Source organism: Apis cerana, linkage group LG14 (assembly GCF_029169275.1).
Source record: "Apis cerana isolate GH-2021 linkage group LG14, AcerK_1.0, whole genome shotgun sequence".
Taxonomy (NCBI): Eukaryota; Metazoa; Arthropoda; class Insecta; order Hymenoptera; family Apidae; genus Apis; species Apis cerana.
This window is the reverse complement of record NC_083865.1, coordinates 2,706,191-2,730,169: the sequence shown is the minus strand read 5'-3', so window position 1 is coordinate 2,730,169 and position 23,979 is coordinate 2,706,191. Positions and strand designations below refer to the sequence as shown.

General features: G+C 27.2%; 1 long non-coding RNA gene across 1 annotated transcript; it reads left to right on the top strand.

The window, feature by feature from the left end:
* Nucleotides 1–157: 157 nt before the first annotated feature.
* Nucleotides 158–23,684, top strand: LOC108004419 (uncharacterized). Its single transcript, XR_001767227.3, has 3 exons — nucleotides 158–375; nucleotides 22,722–22,780; nucleotides 23,167–23,684. It is a non-coding gene; the product is annotated as an uncharacterized LOC108004419 (long non-coding RNA).
* Nucleotides 23,685–23,979: the final 295 nt, after the last annotated feature.

Sequence of the window (23,979 nt, the reverse complement as noted above, 5' to 3'; positions counted from 1 at the left end):
ATATGAAATGAAGGAACCAACCAGAGAACCACGCACATTTATACAACCTTGCCGTCGGCGAGAAGCCATCGTTTCGTCACGGTTCGTGATTGGCCGCTATCTTGTGCACTGACGCCTCATTGGTCGCGAGAGCCCGCGGCTCTGCCTATTTTCTCCCATTCAATCCTGCTCTCATCTCTCTCTCTCTCCGACCAAGATGCATTTTTTCTCTCGAGATGAGCCAACAGCAACGGCTTATGCATGCAAGCTCACGGAAATTATCTGTCGTTATTTCCTCGCGCAAATTCGGTCGAATTGGCTCTCCGTGAACTTCCAACTTCCGCTGATGAACTTCAATTTTGCAAAGGGATGCTGTGTATATTTTCTCTCTATTTAGTAAGTACTTTACCTTGGATTATACACCAGATTCTTATATTATGAAAATAAATTTGAAAATTGGTGATGTTTGAATGACAGGTTTGAATAATAATTTAGGATTTAAGAATGTGATCCTTTTCTCTTTTCGCTTCAAATATTTGCGGCAAATAGATACAGATTAATTTTGACAAAGGTCGACTTAAGAGTTATTAGAATTGTATATAATAATGACTTACAAAGATATTTAAAAGAAAGACATATTAGAGAACGTTTCACTATTCTTCACAAATGAATATTTATTTTTTTTTCTTTTTCTTATGAAATTATATTATAGTTTTCAATTTAAAATTTATAAATTAAAATATACATTAAGTGTCTAATTATTATTAACATTAGATTTTGAAAGAAAATAGATTTAAACTCTTCTTATTATTCTTTTTCTAATAATGAATATCCAATTTTCATAATTAGAAAAGCTAATTGATTTTTATTATTTCGAAAATCTAGATTAACTCTACTTATTGTATCATTAAATGTAATAAATGTGATTGTTAAAATACAGTTTCGTTATAAAGTATAATGACATTATTATTAAAAAATTTATGAAGCAATTTAGGATTTTTTTTATTAATATTATCAAATAGATCTTTCATTTATTTTGTTTATACAAAATTAAATTATATTTTCAATTAATAATTCGAATACTTTTTTATCTAGAAAATGAAATAATAATTTCATAATATGTTTGTATTTTTCTCAATTTTTAAGATTTTTAAGATTTCTTGGGACGATAATTTGAAAACAATTTAACATTTTATACGATATTTATATACAATAATTGAAAAACGATTATTGGCATGACTGTTGGCTTCAAATCATCTCAAAACAAGAAACCATATAAATATGTATAAAGTAAATATGATCGACCTTTTGTATTCTATAATGCAGAATCCGTTATTACATCAGTATTTCAGTCTGTCACGAAACTTTATTTCTACAAAATTTTTTCCTTTTTTTCATTTATGGATCATATTCTTCCCTTTATTAAACGTTAAATAAAGCATAAATAATCCATATTTGCCTCGCATTTTTATTTATTTTTAATTAAGCTTGATTTATTTATCGTATGAATATGAATTTTAATAAATCAAAAATCTTTATAAGACTACAATTTTATTTATTTGTTTTGAATCTACCGTGTACATTTCTATAAATTTAGAGATGAATTGAATTGAATTGAATTGAAAATTTATGTTAATTCGAATTATTTGGATAGATTATTTTAACTTAAATTTACAATAGTTATTTTCTACAAAGTAAAGTTTTTTTACGAAATTTATAGCTTGTATCACAAGATATTATCATAAATTATGAGAGAGAAAATATAAAAAGTATAACCATATCCTTATATTTTCATCTTTTCGATCACATGTATATCCATAGAATCGTTTTTCGTTAATTTCAATGATTATACTTATATTTTTATATAATATTTATGTAATTATCATTTAAAGATTGAATTTTCCTTTCTTGAAGCAATTACAATTGAAAAATTATTAACTTTCGTATGTCGAATTTTCACTTGTTAAATTCGAAAATTTCGATAAATTCTATATAACTCAGATTTTACCTTTGAAATTCGAGATATCAATTGTAATTTTTTCCAAATACACATTTTCAATTTAACATTAATTTAACATTTAAATATTTAAATAATTAAATTATTTATATATATATTTGGAATGAAATATTTGTGTAAAAAAATATCGACTTCATATTAATAATTTAATATTTCAATATAAAAATATGGATGAAATTGATAATTTTTTTTTATGAAGATATATTTTATTAAAAATCACGTATTGGTAATAAAAAAAATTCGAAAAGTAATTATTTTCAATCGACAAGAATGCTTTTCTGTTTGAAAAAGCATGGAAAGTTACAGCTATTGTAGCAAAAATAGCCTAAAGATGGCAAATTTTTCTCTAACAAACTCGACGTGCAATAACGTCATAAAAAGCAAAGAATTTCTAACTTCCTACCACTATTACGGCGTTTTCTTCAAGCACGATTGTCCTCGTAAAAACTTTGCTCTATTTTAAATGACTGTACGATTGTAAAAATTGCATCGTTTCGTTCCTCTGTTACGTTTCCTTTTCCTTTTCCGGTGCATGCAAACGAACTTTCGTAAAACATTTATTTTGTCTACCAAAATTTTCGTGGAAATAACAGCAACGTTAGGTAAGAAGAAATAAAAGCTTGATTACTTTCAGTTGGAATAATTTCATTATGTAATTTACAATGGAAAATTGTTATTTATGATATTTGTTAACTTATCTTGTTAGTTGTTTGTATTTAAAAATTGAGAATAGATTTTATAAAAAAGAAAATTCGTATTACGAAAATTAATAACTTCATAAAATGTCATATGTGATAAGATTGATCAAAATTAAATTGAAACAATATATAATGTTTTGTTATTATTATTATTTATTATTATTTTATTATGTTTATATAATATTTTAAAATTTAAACAAGATAAAATTTGAACAAACTTGTTCAAAATTTACGTATTTAATTCAAAAAATTTCGTCATTTTTTTATCACATTTCTATTGTATGTTTGTTTAGCCTTTGTACAAGAATCTAGAAATCAAATTTAAATAAAAATAATGAGAAAAATGTGACATCACAAAAGATAATTCAAAATACTACATCAAATGTATTATAATAAATATTCTACGTATAAATGAATATTATTAACATCACAAATGAAATTTAATTTCTTCTTGAAACTATAATTTTCAAGATGAATAAATATTATTTAAATTATAAAAATAAAATAAAAATTAATTGATAATAAATATTAACAATTAATTAAATTGTATATTTGTAAATGTTTATATATTGATTTAATAATAAAAATTTTATTGTCACATGTGATGACGATGTGTTTATGATTTAAGTCATTAATAATATTTTATTGTAAATAATATATTCTAAAAAATTATTAAATTTATTGTATTTTTAAATGTTTTAATTTTTTATTTGACTATTTTTATAATAGTTTTTACAGTTATTATAATAACTGTGATAATTTTGAAAATTGAGATAAATTATTGAGATAAATTACACGATATTTATTAATATTATTTATTTTATTATTTATCTATTACATTTCAAAAATTTTTGCTACTCATTTCATTATCATTATAGAATACAATATATAGAATAAAACCAGTTCTCTACAAATATTAATATTAAAATAAAATAAATATTTAGTCGAAATTTATTAATAGATCAAATTTCTAATAAATATTTATTATTATTATTATTAGTCTTTTAACGATTTTTAATAAATTATTTTTTATTTTAAATTATTTTTATTTTAAATTATTTTTAATAAATGATTAATAAAAATTTTAGTAAAATTTCGTTTTAATTGAAGGTAGCAAAGCTATGCGACTGCTGCGCCGCCTACCGGAATGCGTACGTATTAAAATCTGTTTTCATTCTGCACGTGACATTCTGCAAGCGTAGAGCTAAGCAGCAAGTGAAGCTCGTTACTTCCTTTAACAAATTTAAAATTTTTTCCTATTTTGTAACTTTTACTAAATTTTTTGTATAATAATTATATATAGTGTATTAAATATGTATATGTGAATATATAGTGAAAATATAGTGTATACGAATGTGCAAACTGTTTATCCAAGAATTTATGGTTTTTGAAAAAGTTTGATTCTACAATTTGGAAGTGTGTTTTTATAATGCTAAATAGTTATTCATTTGTTTTTAACAAAAAATGATTCCATGGACTCTCCAGAATAAAATGATGTATGTAAATAATTATTAAATTATATATATGTAAATATGTCAGCCATTTTTATTGATATTTCAATTTATTATAAAATTTAATGAAGGAAAATTTAATTACATCGTGTATATAATAAAATAGATTTTTCTACTAAGAAAACCATCAAAAATTATATAATTATTTTTATTTTTATATAGAATATAGAATATAAAAATAAAATATTTTGGTAAAACACGTGGTGGTACTCGATAATGGCGTTGTAGACAAACAAATATGGTCGTCATCATGCCACGTGTTTTTAAATTATTTTTATTTCTTGTATAACAAAATTTATTATTGATATTAATTATTATTTGTTATTGAAAATAAAAATAATTTTACAATTTTTCTGGATTGCTTTCCTTAATAAGGAAGTCTGTTCTATCACAAGATGAAATTTTCTTTTGAATTATTTATTTTAATTTTTAAAATAATTTTAAATTTTTAATATAATAATTATTATTATAAATTTTTAATTATTATTTAAACATATTTATATTATACATATAATTTTATAAATTTAAAACATTTTTAGTATATAATTTTTTTCGACTTCTGATAAAATGTATTCTTTTATATATATATTTACTTTATCTGTATGAATTTTTATAAAAAAATTAATTACTCAATTTCGTTATTATAATTTCAAGATAATTATATTAATTATTTTAGATTAAAAAGTTAATTGAGTAAATATTAAAAAGCCTTGATTTATTTGAAAACAAAAATATTTTTTTTCTTTTACTAATTTTTGTACATAGAAACCACCATAATTTTTTATATTATATTATATACTTATAAAGTGAATTAAAAGAATTATTTTTTTTATTTTTATATTTAATAAATTACACAATAATTATGGACAATATTTACAATAAAATATCTTTCCATTAGACATCACAGAATAGTATAGTTATTTTTATTACAAAAATACAAGATATATATATATATACGATTACAAGAAATTAGATCAATTTTTGTTTTCTATTCTTTCGTTCTCTTTTCAATAGAAAGAAAAAAAATAACACGTGTCACGCATGTGTCAATAAATCATCGATAAAAATTCAGATATGGAGTGGCAATTTCTAGGAAAACGAGCGCCATGTTCAAAATTGGATCAGAGATTGCTAATAATTTTTGCACGACCGGAACTGTTCGACGTTTACGACGACACCGAAAACTCTACTTCCCGTTAATCTTTAATCAGCCTTTTTCACCACTTACAAACTACGAAGCAGGGTAATTTTATTTCGATTTTAATCCCCTGATTGCAAGAAAAATGATACATCATACTATGTCAATTGATGTTTACATTAATTGCTTATTTCACGAAATAAAAAACATTTGATAATCTAAAAAGTAGAATCATGATTTTTTTTTTTTTTTAGTAAGAATCATTAATAAGAATATTTATATAATAAAAAATGTGTTTGTAATTGCAATTTATGTTTAAGATCCTAATGCACATGAAATCTTTCTCATTTGAGAAAATGTGAATAATTTTTAAAAGAAGAAGTTTCGAGTTTATATTAGTATCAAAGAATTAATTACTTTTATATTTAATATAAAATAGAATATATAAGGAAAAGATAGAAATATCTTTTAGTAGAATAATTTATTTATTTGTTTTTTTTTTCTTTAAAACAATTTGAAATGAACATCTAAAAATTCCAAATTCAACAAACAAGATGAATATCAGTCAGTTTTTAATTTGAAATTGACAATTCTCTATCGAGAAATTTTATTAATATCAAATTTTTTTCAATTTCATTCTAATTTCATTCTTCAAGACATATATATAATTTTCAAATATGTTTCGAAAATTTTTCTCGTATATTTTTTATATCTATTTCCATTTCGCTTTATCTTCAATAAATATTCATATTTGAAGTAGATTTTAGTTGTATTCTTATTATATACCTGGTAATGTAATAACAAAGTGAAGAAGTTCATTTCAAACCAAATCTAGAGTAGCAGTAAGTACCATAATTCTCTCGGTAAGAAAATTTAAAAATCGACCTTTAAAAAGACCGATCAATAGGCAAAATGGGATCGATCTTTTTTCAAAAATGAGCGTTATTTTCGTGCATATTTTACAGCACAATAACTTTTTGCTTTTGAAATACAGCCAGCAATTAAATCTATATTTTTTCGTTGTTCTGTTTTGTTCATTCAATTCCTCTCAATATTCGAAAAGAAACATTTCTACTTTCGTTGGTCAAATTTGAAATGGTCGACGACCATGAAAATAGAAATCGTAAAACCGTTAAAGCCACACATTTTATGAAACTTTTACGTCAGAATAAACTATGGATTTAATAGCTCATTGTAGATGAAACGGTTGAATTATTAATGAAACTTTTGATATTTACAGAGGAGAAGGTGATAATATATCAATTTGATTCTATAAAAGTTATATTTTTAGTTTATATACTGTATTGTTTTCAGTATTATATAAAAAGAATAGGAATAAAATTTTTTGAGATATGAATATTAATTGATAGAGTTAATAGAAATAGTTGAGTTAATCAAGTTGAATTAGTCAAGTTAAAAATAATTTATTGGAGAATTTAAAAAAAGGAAACAATGATATATAAATGACTGCTATAAAATATTTCTAGCTCAGCAAATTCTCCATTATATTATAAAAAAAAAATAATGCAATAATGCAATATATATAACAATATTCAAAGATGAAGAATGATTTACAAACATAAGAAAGATTAACTAATATGAACTATTTAATTTGCAAATCTTTATTACAGAAATTAAGAATTTTTTTTGGAAAATGAATTTTAAAGAATTAATTCAGCAATTCAAAGCTAAAACACTAGTGGAAAGACACCAAAGTAACGAAAGTCAACTCCTTTCCAGTTTTTCAATCTATTTATACAAGAAATAATTATTTTTTATCGAAGATTTTTTTATGATTGAAGAAAATCTAAATAAATTTTTAATGATTGTTTTTGTACTGATAATTAATCATACTATTAAAATAAAAATTATGAAAATTAAAACATTATTATATGTATACGAATACATCTTGAATCTGATCGATATTTTTCTATTGAAAAAACTTTATTTGCATAGAGATATATGTGAAATTGTAGAACGATTGGTTTGCGAAATTTGTGAAACCAGCACGGATTTCAGAGCGTTTTATGTATCGGACAATCCATAAATGAATTGATCTTTTATAAGCGTCATAGTCATTCGAAATCGATGACAAAACGAGCTTTTCAGAGAGATGATTAAGAGGATATTGCACGTGAGAAATCAAGATATTTTCAAATCTTTATTAGAAACATTATTTTTATTCCCTTCATTGTAGATTGTTATGGAAATTATAAAATGAATTATTGTAAAATTATTGGAAACAATATTTTATATTTTTGTGCAAATTACTTTTTAATCTATTTTAACAAATATATGAACGTTAATTCTTTTCTCTCCATTTTCACAGATTTAATAAACCTCTATATGAAATATTTACATTAATATATTTTTTTAAACGTAAATTTGAAAAGAACAGAAAAAAATTGAATCATTATTTCATAATCAGTACAAAAAGTGAAGTGATAATAAATTAAAAAATTAATAATAGGAAAGAAGAAGATTTTATGAAGAAGATTCGTTATTCTTATTAAATAACTCAAAATTCTTACATAATTTAAAATAATAATATAATGCTTTAAAAAATTCATTGACGAATCATCAGAAAAGAAGAAGATTTTTATATAACGATGAATAAAATCATCTTTACTTTCTTCATCCATGAATATCTATCAAAATTTCGTCCAAAATGGAAAATTAGCTAAATCATCAATAAATTTTACAAGAATACGAAATAATAAATAATAACAGAAAGAAATCGAATCCAATATGGATATTTGAAATTTGGAAGCGACTGTAGTAGTCGCGCATCCGTAGTAGATAATTGGTGTGAACAGCCGGTGCAGATGCGGTCGCAATCATGCCGCTGATTAAACGGTTTGATTAAGCGCCTAATTTACTTGCGTGTGCGGTGTAACGTTGGTTTATGCGAAATCTATACACCACCCCCTCCCCTCGCTCCCTCCTCCCCATCGTGTGCGTGAAAATTACGTCCACAACGAAGATCTACAGCCATCGACCATGGTGTGATGAGGTCGTTTTACGTGTTTTACGTTCTATCGAATAATGCTACCTATTCCACGATCTATCTCCTGATCTATCTCATTGTACTTCCAATGCAGTTTGTATCCTTTCATAAGCGTATATGAGTCGTATATATCGTGTCGTAGAAAAAAGAAAAGAAATATATCATGTATGCAGATATTAATTGCAAATATTTGTTTAGAAAAAAAATTTATCGAAGTTTAGAAATATTTGAGTATAATTATTTGATAATTATTTGAGAAAGAGGGGTTTTAATTTTGTTAAATTTACATTGTAAAAGGAAAAGTTTTTTGAATAAAAGTATTCTGAGTTATGGCAAAAAAGAAATTGTACATCTTACGTTATTATTTATTTGAATATATATAATGTAACATGCACTCTTTTGAATCAAAATCGTTACATAAGATTCTCCTTCTACAACATACTCAAAATTGTGTCTCCTTTTCCAAATAAGTATCAATAATTAGAAGAATGATGTATATACTATGTATATACTATGTATATTGGAAACGAGTTCTACATCAGTTGATAAATTAGAAAAAACATAGAATAATTGTTAGAGAAAATAATGAGAAGAGGAAACTCAAATGCTTTGAAGATATATTCAATTTTTAGTATTAGAAATTTAAAATTGTGGTCTTATTGATACTTTTGCAAATAAGTATCAATAATTAGAAGAATGATGTATATACTGTTATTGGAAACGAGTTCTACATCAGTTGATAAATTAGAAGAAACATATGATATTTAAAAGAATAATTATTAGAGAAAATAATGAGAAGAGGAAACTCAAATGCTTTGAAGATATACTCAACTTTTAGTATTGGAAATTTAAAATTGTGGTCTTATTGGTACTTTTGCAAATAAGTATCAATAATTAGAAGAATGATGTATATACTGTTATTGGAAACGAGTTCTACATCAGTTGATAAATTAGAAGAAACATATGATATTTAAAAGAATAATTATTAGAGAAAATAATGAGAAGAGGAAACTCAAATGCTTTGAAGATATACTCAACTTTTAGTATTGGAAATTTAAAATTGTGGTCTTATTGGTACTTTTGCAAATAAGTATCAATAATTAGAAGAATAATGTATATACTGTTATTGAAGTTCTACATCAGTTGATAAATTAGAAGAAACATATGATATTTAAAAGAATAATTATTAGAGAAAATAATGAGAAGAGGAAACTCAAATGCTTTGAAGATATATTTAACTTTTAGTATTGGAAATTTTATATTGATACATTGATAAAAGAATGTACAAATGGAAATACTTAATGGAGATATTTTTTAAAGAATTTTTTTGTTCGAATTTTAAACGTTTTTTTCTTTATTTACTCAAATAGAAATAAATGATCAACCATTAAAAGTTACACCTGCAGTATTCAGGTAATATTTTCTAAGGTCAAACTCAAGGTAATATTAGGTATATTAACGAGCCAGTAATATCTAAAAATTGACCAGTCTCAAAATTGCCTTTATTCAACAAATCGGATTAGCTAACATCGTTTAAAAACACAATAAAATTGAAAAATTTTACAGGAATCTATTCTCTGCCTCATCTTTTAACATTTAATCGGATAATAACCGTAATTATCAACAAAAATTACTCTTACAACAAAGGAATATCCTGGAACAAATTTCAAAATCAATATAATATTTAAGATCTTTGAATTATTTAGATATTTACCAGAAAAAAGGAAGAAGAATCTCCACTATCTATTTTTGAACATTTTTAGTACTTAAAAATTTCTGATAGATTGAAAATAAAATTGATTAAAAATTACTTTTTACTCTAATCACTTCAGAAAAATGAAAAGATTATTTACAACAATTGTAAACTTAAATATGCTATAATTAAAATATTTCAATGAATTAAATTTGATTCTGATGCTCGATCCGAAAATATAAATTTGAACTTTTTAACCTTACTCTTATTACATTAAGTTATGAAGCAAGTGGAACAATCAGAAAAAGAAATAGAAAGAAGTCTGATATAAGATGAGATTCTAGATTTTCAGAGTTTGACATCAGATTCTGATCTAATAGAAAAGAAAAAAATGGAAAGAAATTAATATCGTGAGAATTACATATGTGTACATAAGATAAACATCATGATTTTTGTCGTCATAACATGGAATTCAGATCTAGACTTTCCTATTCAAACGCCAAAAATATACTTTAAATAATAATGAAAATGAAATATTATTATTCAATTATTAACGCATTTATATATATTCTTCCAATCACTTCAAAAAAAAAAAAGAAAGAAAAAATAATGAAAAGAAAATCATTTCTTAAAGTATCATTCAAAGTTCAAGTTGATTTAAATTCTAATACAATTTTCTTATATGAAAATAAAATCATTTTGATGTACTTGAATATTCAATTACTTATTATTAAAAAAAAAAAAGAACAAGAACTAATATCATAAATTTAATTATAAACCTAAACGAAATTAAAAACGTTTTAATCAAAGTTCGATTAAAATCTCGCGTTAAATCCATGGCTAGTCGAAAATGGAAAAAGAAAAATACGCGAGCAATTGAGAAAGGACAGGACAATTTGACCAGAATGAAAAAAGGCCGATAACATTCACAGAGAACAGTTTTCGAATTAGCCGCGCAAACAACGCCTGATGCACACGTATATCACGATGAAAGCGTGTACGGTGCATCAGTTGTTCCAGATTATTGGCTGGGCACGTGGTGTAGAGTTGAATTAAGCCAATTATCGGCGAATATCGAGAAATTAGTGTACCACGTGGTAGAGGGAGGTTTATTGGACCAACGAAATGCGGCTTTATGAGCGTGCTAATAGCTTTGTAAATGTCGGAATACAGGTGGAATACGTCGGACACAAGTCAGCTGTTTCCCCGATAAACGCTCGAATTAACGCGTTTCACGCGCAATCGGCGTGCAACCCTCAATAGAAACTCTTTCTCTCGACGAACTCGATGGCCAATCTATGCATCCACTCCGATTGCTTAGGCGTTTTCACTTGCCTGTTGCTCTACTTAAAATTTAAATTTCGTAGCTACACTATGTATTATTTGGTTCAGAGAAAATTCTTTTTCTCGTCTGGTAACTATAATGTAGGTATTGTTAAATTACATGAGGAGAGGTTTTAAATTTTGTTAAAATTAAGATAAAATAAGATAAAGTAAAGTACAATATGTAGAGAAATGATAAATTAGGATTTTTAATTAATTGTACGTATGTGCACTTCAATTTTCTTCCCCCTTTTTTCCTTATTAAACGAAAATTGGTCAATGACTAATTCTTTAACGTGTCACAATTGTTTCGAGATTGTAAAGGAAAAGAGGAAAATGTGACTTTAAATTCCTATATATATTCATACAGAATATAATAATAATTAAACGTTTTAAACGTATGCTTAAAAATTATCGCTTTAGAAGATAATTTGAACAAAAAGATTTATCATTCAAAGTATAATTAATAAATTTGCTAAACTAATAATTTTAGGTTAAAGTTTTTCATAAATATGTGTAGATGTAATCCATTGATATAACTGTTAAAAAATATATAATTCCATTAAAAAAAGCAATTTGATATCTACTTATCTTAAAAGGATTAATAACGAGTAAAAATATTGAGTAATAATATTATGAGAATCAAGGTGTCGAAATAAAGTTGCCAAGGCTAACCGAGAAAGTTTCTCGCAAAGATGATTTACAATGTACTCATTTATAACAATAACAATCATCGTGTTTTCTCGACCTAAACGCCGCTTATTGATATTTGACGATAATTCGAAGGGTCGAACCGTTTACGAGATCCAGACCAGCCGTCTGGTCATTAGCCTTGTATGAAGAATTCTTGAAAACGGACAATAAGTATTGCCAAATTTGAAAAGATTTCCTTTGTGCTTTTGATCAATCTACTTAACGATGCAAACCTTGAAGAGGTTTTCAAAATGAATGAAATAAAATTTCTTCCGAGGACGAATCCTTCCAATCGTTACTTTGAGGAAATATGCTGGAAATCCTAATTCGGAATAATATTCATTAGCTGAAACTTTTTCATTTAAATTTATAATCGATCAATTTTATGATAATTCGTGAAGTGTACTATAATAAAATTTCAAATAATTATTTCATTATTTTAAGAAAAATGTATATTATTAAGATTATTTTAAACAACTTTTTTATACATCTATACATACAAAGATTAGCACGTATTAATTAAATGAAATAAAATATCGATATTTAATTCTTCTCTATTGTAAATATTTGAATCTATTTCAGGACATTTCATTTTTTAATATTTCGATCTTTCTATTTCTGAAAACATTTTCTAAAGAGATTGTATATTATATAGGGGGTTAAAAATAAATAAAAATAATTAGGTGCTTCTACTTCTTTTTAATCAAAGATATAATTTTTTCTCTCGTGACAGAAAAGTGTTAATTAAGTGATTTTCAATAAAAAAAAAAAAGAAATTGTAAGAACGGGTAACGGTTCGTTCCCAAGACTTTACCGACTTTGAATGAAAGTAATTAAAAAAGGAGGTGCCATTTTAACATTTGGGTAGGCACTTATACGTTGATAAAAGAAAAAAATCGAAGGAAATACTCGCATATGGATATACTTGAAAAGAGTCGTGGTGACTTCTTCGTATTCTCATTTCTATCGTTGTCTTTTGCAGTTGTCTCTCACGGTACGTGACTACTCGAAACTCTCGAGCTAATCGTTTAGAAGAATCGTTTAGGAAAGGGTGAAATGAAATAAAAAGTATATATATATGTACCATATTTACTGAAAATGTATCCTTAGTAATTTAATTTTTGTAAAAAAGTGTAGAATTTTAACTTTATAATGATTTTCCAAAAAAATATATCTATATTTGGAATATATTTTACTGTAATTATTTTATTTAGTTTGCTAAACATATTGTTAAATTATTCTCTTAATTTAATTTTGTACAGTTTCACAAAAAAATAGAAAATAAAAAGTTTCAACGAATTTAATATTTTGTCCATAAATTTTTTGCACTTAAATTAGCTATAATTTGTTTTTATCTATTCTTAATAAGATTTGTGCATATTTCTTGGCAGATATCAATTTGTCTTCCCCATAATTTATTGAGATTATATAATGAAGAATCACGTTCATCTTGCAATCTTTTTACAATCAGATTCAAAACTTGCATGCTTGAATTCTCTATCATTTTGAAAAATAAATATTTTTTTCATCAATTAATATGATTTCTAAAATTTTTCTACAATTTTTAATATTAGACTTAAAAATTCATACGTTGAATCATTAATTGATATTCAATGATACTGTACATTGCGAAACAACAGCATAATGGATCTTCTCAAAGTGTATATAAATAAATTGCATTTTCTACAAAAAATACATATTCACAAAAATATCCATCATCACATTAAATCTATCAAACTACCAATTTCATATTAAATCACGCTTAAGTATTTAATATTTATATAAAATTAACGAAAGAGTTCAATTCAACTTTCAATAATTATTATTTCATTCTACAAAGAAAGTAAAATCGTCCAAGTCTTACTTAACTTTAACAATAAAATAATAATAATATACGTTTATTATTTTATTATTTTATATACTTCGGTATCAGCACAGTTTATATCAAATCCGAGAGAAAGTGGAGAAAAAAAAGTGATCAGCTCGGAACACGTGTACGTATTCTCTCTCTCTTTCTCTCTCTCTAATTCCCGTGGAAACCATCGAGGAAGGTGGCAGAGTGTAGGCGGCAAGATGAAAGGGACCACTCGATCCGCGTTTTTCAGCCGCACGCTTACGAGATCTCATGCGTGATGTATTCGTCTACCACTACGGCTACACACGTATACATGTGTCACATCCACGTAAAGGCCGTATTTAGTGCATTGGCGCTAATTGGGAGACGCCACAAGAGGATGAAACTAGAGAACACCCGGTAGCGAGCGGTAAAACCGAATTTCGAAACTCGAGAATCCGGATGTCCGTTTTTACTCCATCCAAATCCTCTTCTTGCGTACTTGACTCTCCTACTTCCAATCATTTTTCGTATTGGACACACAGTTGATTGGAACAGTTGAAAACAGTTTTGTTGGCAATAATTAATTGATTATTTCAAATTTTAATTTTATTAGAATAATTTACAGGAGAAGAATATTCGTTTTAACAAATGATGACACGTATCTGTTTAAGTAAATAGCGCACTGAAGGAGAGAAAAGGAAACAAAAGAACGAAAATAGAGCCATTTTTCTTTTGCCGATGTTTTTGATCTCGACTTTGGGGTAACTGATCCTATTATTGTTTGAGTACATATTTGTACGCAGGTAAATAGAACAATGTTAGAAAAGAATAGATCATGATATTTCACTGTCACTCGATTTACACTCTCTTTGAGGATCTCATTATTTCGAAAAAAGGGAACAATGTTTTTCAAGTTAATAATAAGGTGAAAATTATTGGAAATAAAAGGAAAACCGTAAAATGAAGGAAATAATGCATAGACGAATTTGAAAAAAAGAATTTAATTTAATTAAGTAAAATAAACCTAAATATTTTTTTTTCTTCTTTTTAATAAAATTAGTAGATAAGTAACGAATTATGTATTATGTATAGACGAATAGAGATTAGAGAAAATTACAAATTTGCGAATAAAATTTTGTATATTCTTCGTAATTTGATTTATAACTTTCCAATTAAAGATTTTGTGTCACTTCTTTTTTCCTTAAGTTAATAATTTGATTTGAATAAAATTAATGTATAATTTTTATTCTTACTTATTTATTTTTTTAACATAGAATTGCATAAAAATTCATTATGTAACTCATCAATAGTTAATAGTTTATAATTTTAATTACGATCTAGAATAAAATTCTACAAAAAAAAAACAAGACGAATAATTTGGTGAGATGAGATACAGGAAGAGAGAGCAGATAAAATTAGAACGGAATTAGGCAAGGCACTTAAACATCTCAATTGAAAAGCACTTCTACATCAAGGTGTTCCTTTTTTAAGGACTGAATATCCTGCTTCCCTATTTCCTGCCCTTCCTTCTTCTTCTTTTTTTTTTCCTTTCGAATGCGTTAACACTTGAGGAAAAAATTTGTTCTCATCTAAGCAATCTCTTATCGTGGCAGACAGATGCATCAAAGTGCAAGATGCACATTATGAAGGAAACAACTTCCTAGGTTTACACGAAATCTCACTTTCGGCGCTTTCAATAAGCGACACCATGTTTAATTATCTTTTTACGGGAAAAATCTTTATCTATTTTCTATTCTACATAATTGGTAATAGATGCAGCTATTACTTCTTAAAATTAGTTGCAATATTAAAGAGAGATATATGATGCTAAAAAAATCTTTGTTAATTTCTTTTCATTTCCATCGTTAAACATTTTTTTTTAAAGATTTTTAAATAAATTCTTCCAATTTCGTCCAAAGATTCTCTATCGTTTTCTTTTTTGATTTCTCGAATTCTTATCTCCGTGGAAATCTTCGAAATCATCGTTTTTTTTCAATGGTAGCTTTTTGCAAATTCTTAAAAATGGATTAAAAATTTGTTTGAAAACGAATTAGCACGTGTTCTCCATTTATTTTTTTTTTTTTTTGAAGATGATCGTGAAAAAAACTGTTTAAAACTTATTTGAAAATCTGCCGTGTTTTATAAACTACGTTTAATTTGTACATAAAGTAAAAATTTTGATATGATAAAATTTTTCTAAGATTATTTTTCAAAATTTTTCCGAATTTGTATAAATCCTCCAATCCTATTATTCCGTTCCAAGAATCATGATACAGGTTAAAGTCAATCTTGCACGAATCTGTACTCATAAAACCAATTAAATGATTTTTTTCTCAATAATATACACATCTCGCCTATTCAACGTGTTCAGTCGTAAATTATATCATAAAAGCAAAGGGTTGAACTTCGTTTTTCGGCAAACAATAACTTCTTCGGCAAAGCTGTATCTCCTCATGGCTGCCATCATAACCAGCTAGGGAGTGGAAGGCGCATGAAAAGGGAGGGGGGAGGGGGAGGAATTTATTCCCAGACATAATATCGAGTTTATAACCAAGTTAGCGAAATCGGCTTCGCACCCCGCTTATTCCACAGCCGGAAATAACGACGGTGCAAGGACTGTGGGAAGGGAGTGCAGGCGGTGAACGTTGGCTTGATTAAATTAGGGGATGATCGCGCGAAATTAGAGACATTAAATTCTATACTCTGGCATGGTCGATCTCGCGAACATATTCCTCTGTTAAACTTTCCCTGATTTTCCACTCATATATATCCACTTTATGTCGTGGAAATCTTCGAAATTGGCCTTGTTCTTTTTTTTTCAATGGTGGCTTTCCCAAATTCTTCATTGGATTAAAGTGGAAAAAATTTATTTGAAAACGAATTAACACGTGTTCTCCATTTATTCTTTTCGAAACCACACTTAAAAATTCTAGAAATTTTCAATAATTTTTAATTTCATTGGTTGCATTTTCACTTTTAGATTAAGGTTTTAATAGGATTTTTATTAAATTGAAATTGAAGGATTAAAAGTAAAATTAATAAAAAAAAAAATTGAAAGACGAATTGCAATGATATTTTAATAGTTGTTAAATATTTATAAATTATTTGTTTCATTTTTTCAATTTTTAAAAATAATTAAACCAACGATAAGAAGAAAAAAATAGGATATTAGATTTTTCTTGTTTTGAAGGGAGGCTAAATGAAGACGTTTCACACAGTAGAAGCGACGATTATGAAAATAAATCGTATCGAAGTAAAAAATTGCACGAGTGGCATGCTGCATCTGGTCGAGAGGGATAATGCGAATCTCGAGACTTGAGATACTCGTGAAGTTTTCGTCGTATAAAACGAGTGAAGAGGTTACGATTGGCTGTTGAAATTGTGAAAGCTTTACGACGTACCGACAGGGAGATTGACAGACTGTTTACTGTCAGACAGACATACGACATCGCTATATAGGCTCGTTAATGGTACTTCGTCGCTTATTGCAGGTTTGCTTTTCCACTCGAATAGCTCGGCAGCCTGATAATGTTATCCGATCGCTCTGGGAACTATGCTATAATTGGAAATACGCTTTTACAATGAAATACCTGTACTTTTGTTATTAAATTGTTGTTGTTAAAAAAAAAAGAAAAATATTAAATTTATTTTAAGCGAACTCCCTTTTCACATCGATTTTAATAATCTTGAAATAATAATCTTGATAGAGGCTATCATTCATGGTGGCCATATTTTTTTCGCAGAGAATATATCGATTTAATCTTTTATGTATTCAAAATATAATCGTTCAATTTTTATTCGAAATATTTTTTAATATCATGAAAAACAAATGAGATAAATTTATATACAGCATCTTATATACATATTCAACCTCCAAGAATTAAGAGAATCGTTAGAAATGATTAATTTTTGGCAAAATTAAAATATTAAGATTAGAATAATCTTATTTTATTAATTACAATTGATTAATATTTTAGTATAAATATTTGTATCGATAAATCCAAAATTAAAAACCAAATTTCGTTATCTTTCTAATTCCGATTTCCTAATTTTCTGGCTCAAATCAAAAATATAGCGTAATAAAGTAAAGCCTGGCGGATAGTAAGATCAAGAAGAAATCTAAAAAGATAAAAACGAGGAGAGGGGGGAGGATAATAAAATCGATCCTCGTTCTTAAAAGTCTCGTGATTTTTGCGTTAATCTTTCAAATATTTCACTTTAATTATACGCGAGGAACGAAGAAAAATGATGGCAATGTAGAAAGAAAAAGGAAAGTGGGTGGAATAGTCGAGTCGAAAGCAGAGCACTGGATTAAGTTACCCTCTCAGCTTTGGGAATATAGGTAACAGATCGTTAAGGAGGAAGATCGAGGAGGTCTGGTGGTGAAATTACATTTTTTAATTATGGCCGGAGCAAGTTCATAATTGGTGCTCACTACGCGGGGGATGAAACTTATTAGCCGGCAAGGCTTTACCGCCCTGGGGGATGTAACACGGCCAGCTTGCGGAAGGATAACGCCTCTCTACTTCCAGGGACGCGTCAGGGCATCTCGGAGAGGTGCAAAATATGCACGAGGTTAATTAATTTCTTTCACACGTTCTTCTTAATTTTTCTTCTCCCTTGCTATTCCTCTTTTCCATAAAATCTAACGAATGATAAAGAAATTTTTGTTTAATTATAATACTATATGCACATATACTTATTATATCTATAATGTTACTAGGTTAATTAATTTCTTTCACTCTTTCTTCTTAATTTTTCTTCTCCCTTGCTTTTGCATGAAATTTAACGAATGATAAAGAAATTTTTGTTTAATTATATATAATGGATATTATATGCACAATGCTTATTATATCTATAATGTTACTAGGTTAATTAATTTCTTTCACTCTATCTTCTCCCTTGTTTAATGATATATAATTATATTAAAATTAATAATAAATATTAATTTCTTTCACTCGTTCTTTTAATTTTTCTCCTCTTTTGCTGTTTCCCTTTTGCATAAAATTTAATGAATGATAAAGAAATTTTTGTTTGATGATATATAATACATATTGTATGTACAATACTTATTATATCTATAATATTACTAGGTTAATTTCTTTCTTCTTAATTTTTCTTCTCTCTTGCTGTTCCTCTTTTATATAAAATCTAATGAATGATAAAGAAATTTTTGTTTAATGACACATAATAGATATTATACGTACAATATTTATTATATCTATTAGTTAGAAAAAGTATTTGTGTTTATTGTAGCATTTGTATACTAATTAATTTAGTAATCTTTATTTTTATGTGATTATTAAAATTTGTTATTACGAAAGTGGAAAAATCCTAGAATAGTAATAAAAAATATTGAAAATTGAAATTATGTGCAAATATATATAACCGTTGAACGTATTACTCTTTTACAAAATAAAATATTAAATGAACGATATTTATAAATTATATCTCTTTAATTAAAATAAATATTTTCATAAAATATAAAATATATCTTATATATTTTCAAACATAAAATATTCTATTCTTCTGAAAACATTAGCTTAAATGGGTTATACTTCGAATCTAATATTTATAAGTAAATGGTAATTTAATTTTCTTGTAGAAAAATGTTTTAATCCACTGCAATAAATAAAGGTTGGAAATCGCGTATCTCTAACTCAAATATTCAACTATAATTCAATAACAAAAATACGAATCAAGGAATTAAAGAAACGTAGAAAAAAAAAACGATGCAATTTATGAATCTTCCAGCTGTTTAAATCACAATTCCTCGCATAGTTAACAAAAGTTCCACGATATTTTGAAAAATGATGACAAACAGATCGAGCGAAGGAAAGGGTAGTAGCGCGTCTGACACTAATCCAGAGTTAGATGGCAACATTTCCTCGTACACGAAGAATATACGAAGCTTGTAGTTGCATGCCTTCCTACATACTCACATATATACAAGTAAAAGTCTTTATATACATATTTAAACCCGACAGTGTTGCGCGTTACGAATACACGTTAGATAAGATACAGAGGGCGCTTTAAGATTTCTGAAAACGCATTTCATTTTTCCATTTTCGTCTTTTTTTTTTTTCTTCAACGAACATTCGAAAAAGCACAGGATGAAGAGAAACGAAAATGACTGTACCATTCGAATCCGCGATGACACGTGTTTGTTCACCGAAGAAACTGGTCTTCAAATCAAATTGTTGCTTTCCATTTTAAATATTAAACATGGGAGGTGTTAATTTCGTTGATTAACGCTAGCCAACTTAGTAACATAGAAAAGTTCTTTGTACGCTTCAGGAAGCTACGAACGACTCGTGAAGGTAATCATTCTCGCGTTAATGCTGTAAAAACGTTTCGAAGAATTCTTTTTTTATTAGCCTGAAAACTATCCTGTTGTCTTCGAATATATAGGGTGGATCGATAATTCTCATCGTCTTAATATATTGATTACTCCTGATCAGAGAGAAAAAAAGATAAATTTAATGTTGTTCCAATAATTTTAAACACTAAATAAAGTAGCTTCTTAATCTTTGAAGACTAACACGAGTGAAATTCCATCTTAAACAAATATTATCATTATGTAACTTCAGATTGACGATAGTTTTCAAATAAAGAATATTATTAAGTAATAGAAATTATCATTATCGTACACAGATACCTTCGAATCCAACGTTTCCTCGAAAGAAATAACCTCCTTGTTCCATATTTCATATTTCATAAGTATTTAATTGTTATTTAAATATAAACTATCGTTCTGAACTGAAATTCGAAGGAAACTCGTACATTCCATTCTGTTGAATTGATGATGAAAGAAAGTCGACATTTTTTTTTTCCTTCGTTATAACATTTCCTTTCTCAATTCCTCCCCTTCTATTTCCACAACCACCGAGAAGTTAAATGGGGTTGAGTCTCGTTACGGGTGGTGTTGTCCTTGTGTAAGTAAGGGGGTGCATGAAGAAGTAAATAGACAGGTGGCTTGCACATGTACACAAGGGTATCGTTGGTGAAGGGTCGATGGCGTGGTGAGAGATTCACGGGGGGTGAAAGGGTAGCAAGGTGGTAGATAGCAATAAGGTGCTGGGCACCGCGCTGTTACGACCCCTGATCTAGTGATGTCATGTATGAGGAAACAGCTTCGTGTACTTCCACCTTGAAAATTATACGAAACACTTGCTATCCGTTTCATCCGACTTTGTATCTCAATAGTTCAACGCTTTGATGAAATACACAATAAATTTCCTTTTTTTTTCTTCGCTTATTTTATAGAGATTAAGATAATGATGCGATTAATTCATAATTCGAGAAATAAAAAAGAAAAGAGAAGATACTCATCAAAAGAGGAGGAATATTTTTAAAAAAGAAATTTTTATGAATTCTTCTAAATGAAGATAATTCAAAACGAAAATAATTTACAGGAATAATGAGTAGATAATTTTAAAACATGATTACGTTGAACTTGCAACGTTGCAAAATTATGACTGGAAAATTAATTTTCCATTTAAGAAACTCTCTTATAAAAGAAAAAAAAAAAACTCTTTTAAACGTTTAATGAATAGAAGAAAGAAATTACAGTGATATTTTTCGAATGAAATTTTTTACGCGAGATAAAAAACTTGTATGTTGAGTATTTGGAATGGAATAAGCGGTAAGGTGTAGAAGATATTGTTATAGCATTCGAGGCAGTAGCACGGTTTATGTAAACTGCATTTATACAGCTTCTGAATTTAATTATATACGCGGCGGACGAAACTATCGCGCAACCCTGGTCCTAATTGCCGAAATGCTTACTAATTAACAAGCTCGCACAACCTAGATCATTATATCGGTTACTGAATTCTAAACACTACGTTTTACCACCTACGTGTATTATACTCATCCAATCTTTATCTTATATTCTCTCTCTAATAAACATAATAGAGAATTAATATTAATAAATATTAAAAAAAAAAACAGAAAAATTTGCGAAAAATCGATACTTTCTCTTTAAAGAAAAATGTTTGTTTTCACATCTTGTGATAAATTAATATGAAAAAGACGAAATTGAAATGAAAAAATTCACGAATAAATAAATCAATTTACAAAATAAGGGTAAATATCTAGCAAACAATAAAGGATGATAAAAATTGCTCGAAAACCAAGAAGTTTTACAAAAACGAAGGAGTGTCAATTATACTAAATAAGAATAGTAATAAGAATAGAGCGAAATTCATCTCAGAAAGATAAATCAATTTTAGTCTCTTAAGAAAAGAATTATATATAAATACGATAAAGATAAATAAAAAAATTTTCAAGATAAATTATTATTAAAAGTTGGCATGGTGGGGAATAATCGACGAAGGTAGCCAGTTTCGCAGAACGATTTCCAAGGCGTAAAATCTTGAAAGGAGAGTCAGGTAAAAAGGAACAGCCGCCGGGGGCCATGATGGCTCTGACCTTTCTCGCTTATCTGCGAGGCCAAAGAGAGAGAGAGAGATATCCCGGGTCAATACTTCTCGGGAGGGTTTCCACGAGAAAAGAGGGGATTGCTTCGCCACCCCTCGTTTCTCTGCTCGCCGACGATTGGCGGTGGCAGGAGGCGGGATGCTTCTACAAGGGTGGAAACAACAGATAGATATTTGATTGTACGAAACAACTTTACTGAACCATCAGACTACGCTTACGTTTGCATCCGATAAACTGGTAAATAATAGAAGGATATATCATTCTTGGAACACCGAATTTTCTAGTATTATCATTCCTTTAACGTTTTCCTGTATTTTATAATATTCGAATCTTACAATGGTGTTAAGATCACTGTTAATCCTGATTCAATTTTTCTGTTGCAGTCTTTCTAGAGAAAAGATGTAGAGAAGATATTTTATCATATCGATTCACAAAATAAAAGGTTTGTCAACAATTTGTAGTTATCGTATAAGAGAAATAATTTTTTAAAGAATCAATTCTTCTGTTAAAATTAGAATATAGAATATAGTTCTTAAGAAGAGAGATTTTTTTTCTTTTTTTAAACTTTATACGAGTTATTTTAATTGTTAGAAGATTTTACAAGATTTCAAATTCCTCTTAACATTCGATTGTTATTTATTATAACAAATTCTTCGGCACAATAATTTAACACGTCAAGTCCGCTAAAAAGTATTTTTAAAATTAACAAACAACAAAAAACGTTTAAATCTTAACAAACTCATTCTCCTTATTATTTCCATCTCTCTTTCTATCGAGCAATATTTAAATTTAATTTCAATCATCGTGATTTATCTTTTCTCGGTTAAGCTGGCAAGAGCGGAAAACGACTCACCACACCTCGTTTCAGTGCTCGACGACGATTGGTTCTGGCAGATCCCGGAGGATGGAGATAGAGAAGGTAGCGCAGAGTAGAAAACGTTGCGGGGTGTCTTCGAGGAAAGAGGAAGGAAGGCGATGGAGGAGAGACGAGGACGATGATCCGCCCTTGAGAACGAGGGTTGAAACGCCTCGTGAAACGCCATCATCAAGCATTCATAAGCAGCTTCTTTATTATACTTTACACCGGATTCCTTTGAAATAATTGGTGCATACGAGCTTACGCCAGAAATATGAATAATTTTAAAAAGAAATCTCTATTGAAATTTAATATTTACTTTTTTTGTTGTGTGAAGTTAGTGGCAGTATTTGAGAATGAATTTTATGTTTTGAAAAATACCTGTGTCTCATATTAATAATATATTTGATAATTAGATATAATAAAATATAGATGTAAGAAGTTAGAAGTAAATAAATATTGAAAATCATTGATTTATAATTATTTACAATTAAAGTCTATAAGCATTTTGATACCTAATAAAAATTGATGTGATAGATAAGTATTTATATATTTAAAGAAAAATAATATTCAGTTATATTGTATTAATAAATAATGTTGCTTGATGTTCATTCTTTTTGGAGATATTATATATGTTGAATATACATTTTTCATCAACTTTTAAATTAATATTATTATTGAAATTTTACAAGTTACTGCGAAATTACTGCTATTAATGTATATATATATTGCATAATATTAAATTTATTAATAAATAATATAGATATTTAAATATAAAAAAAATA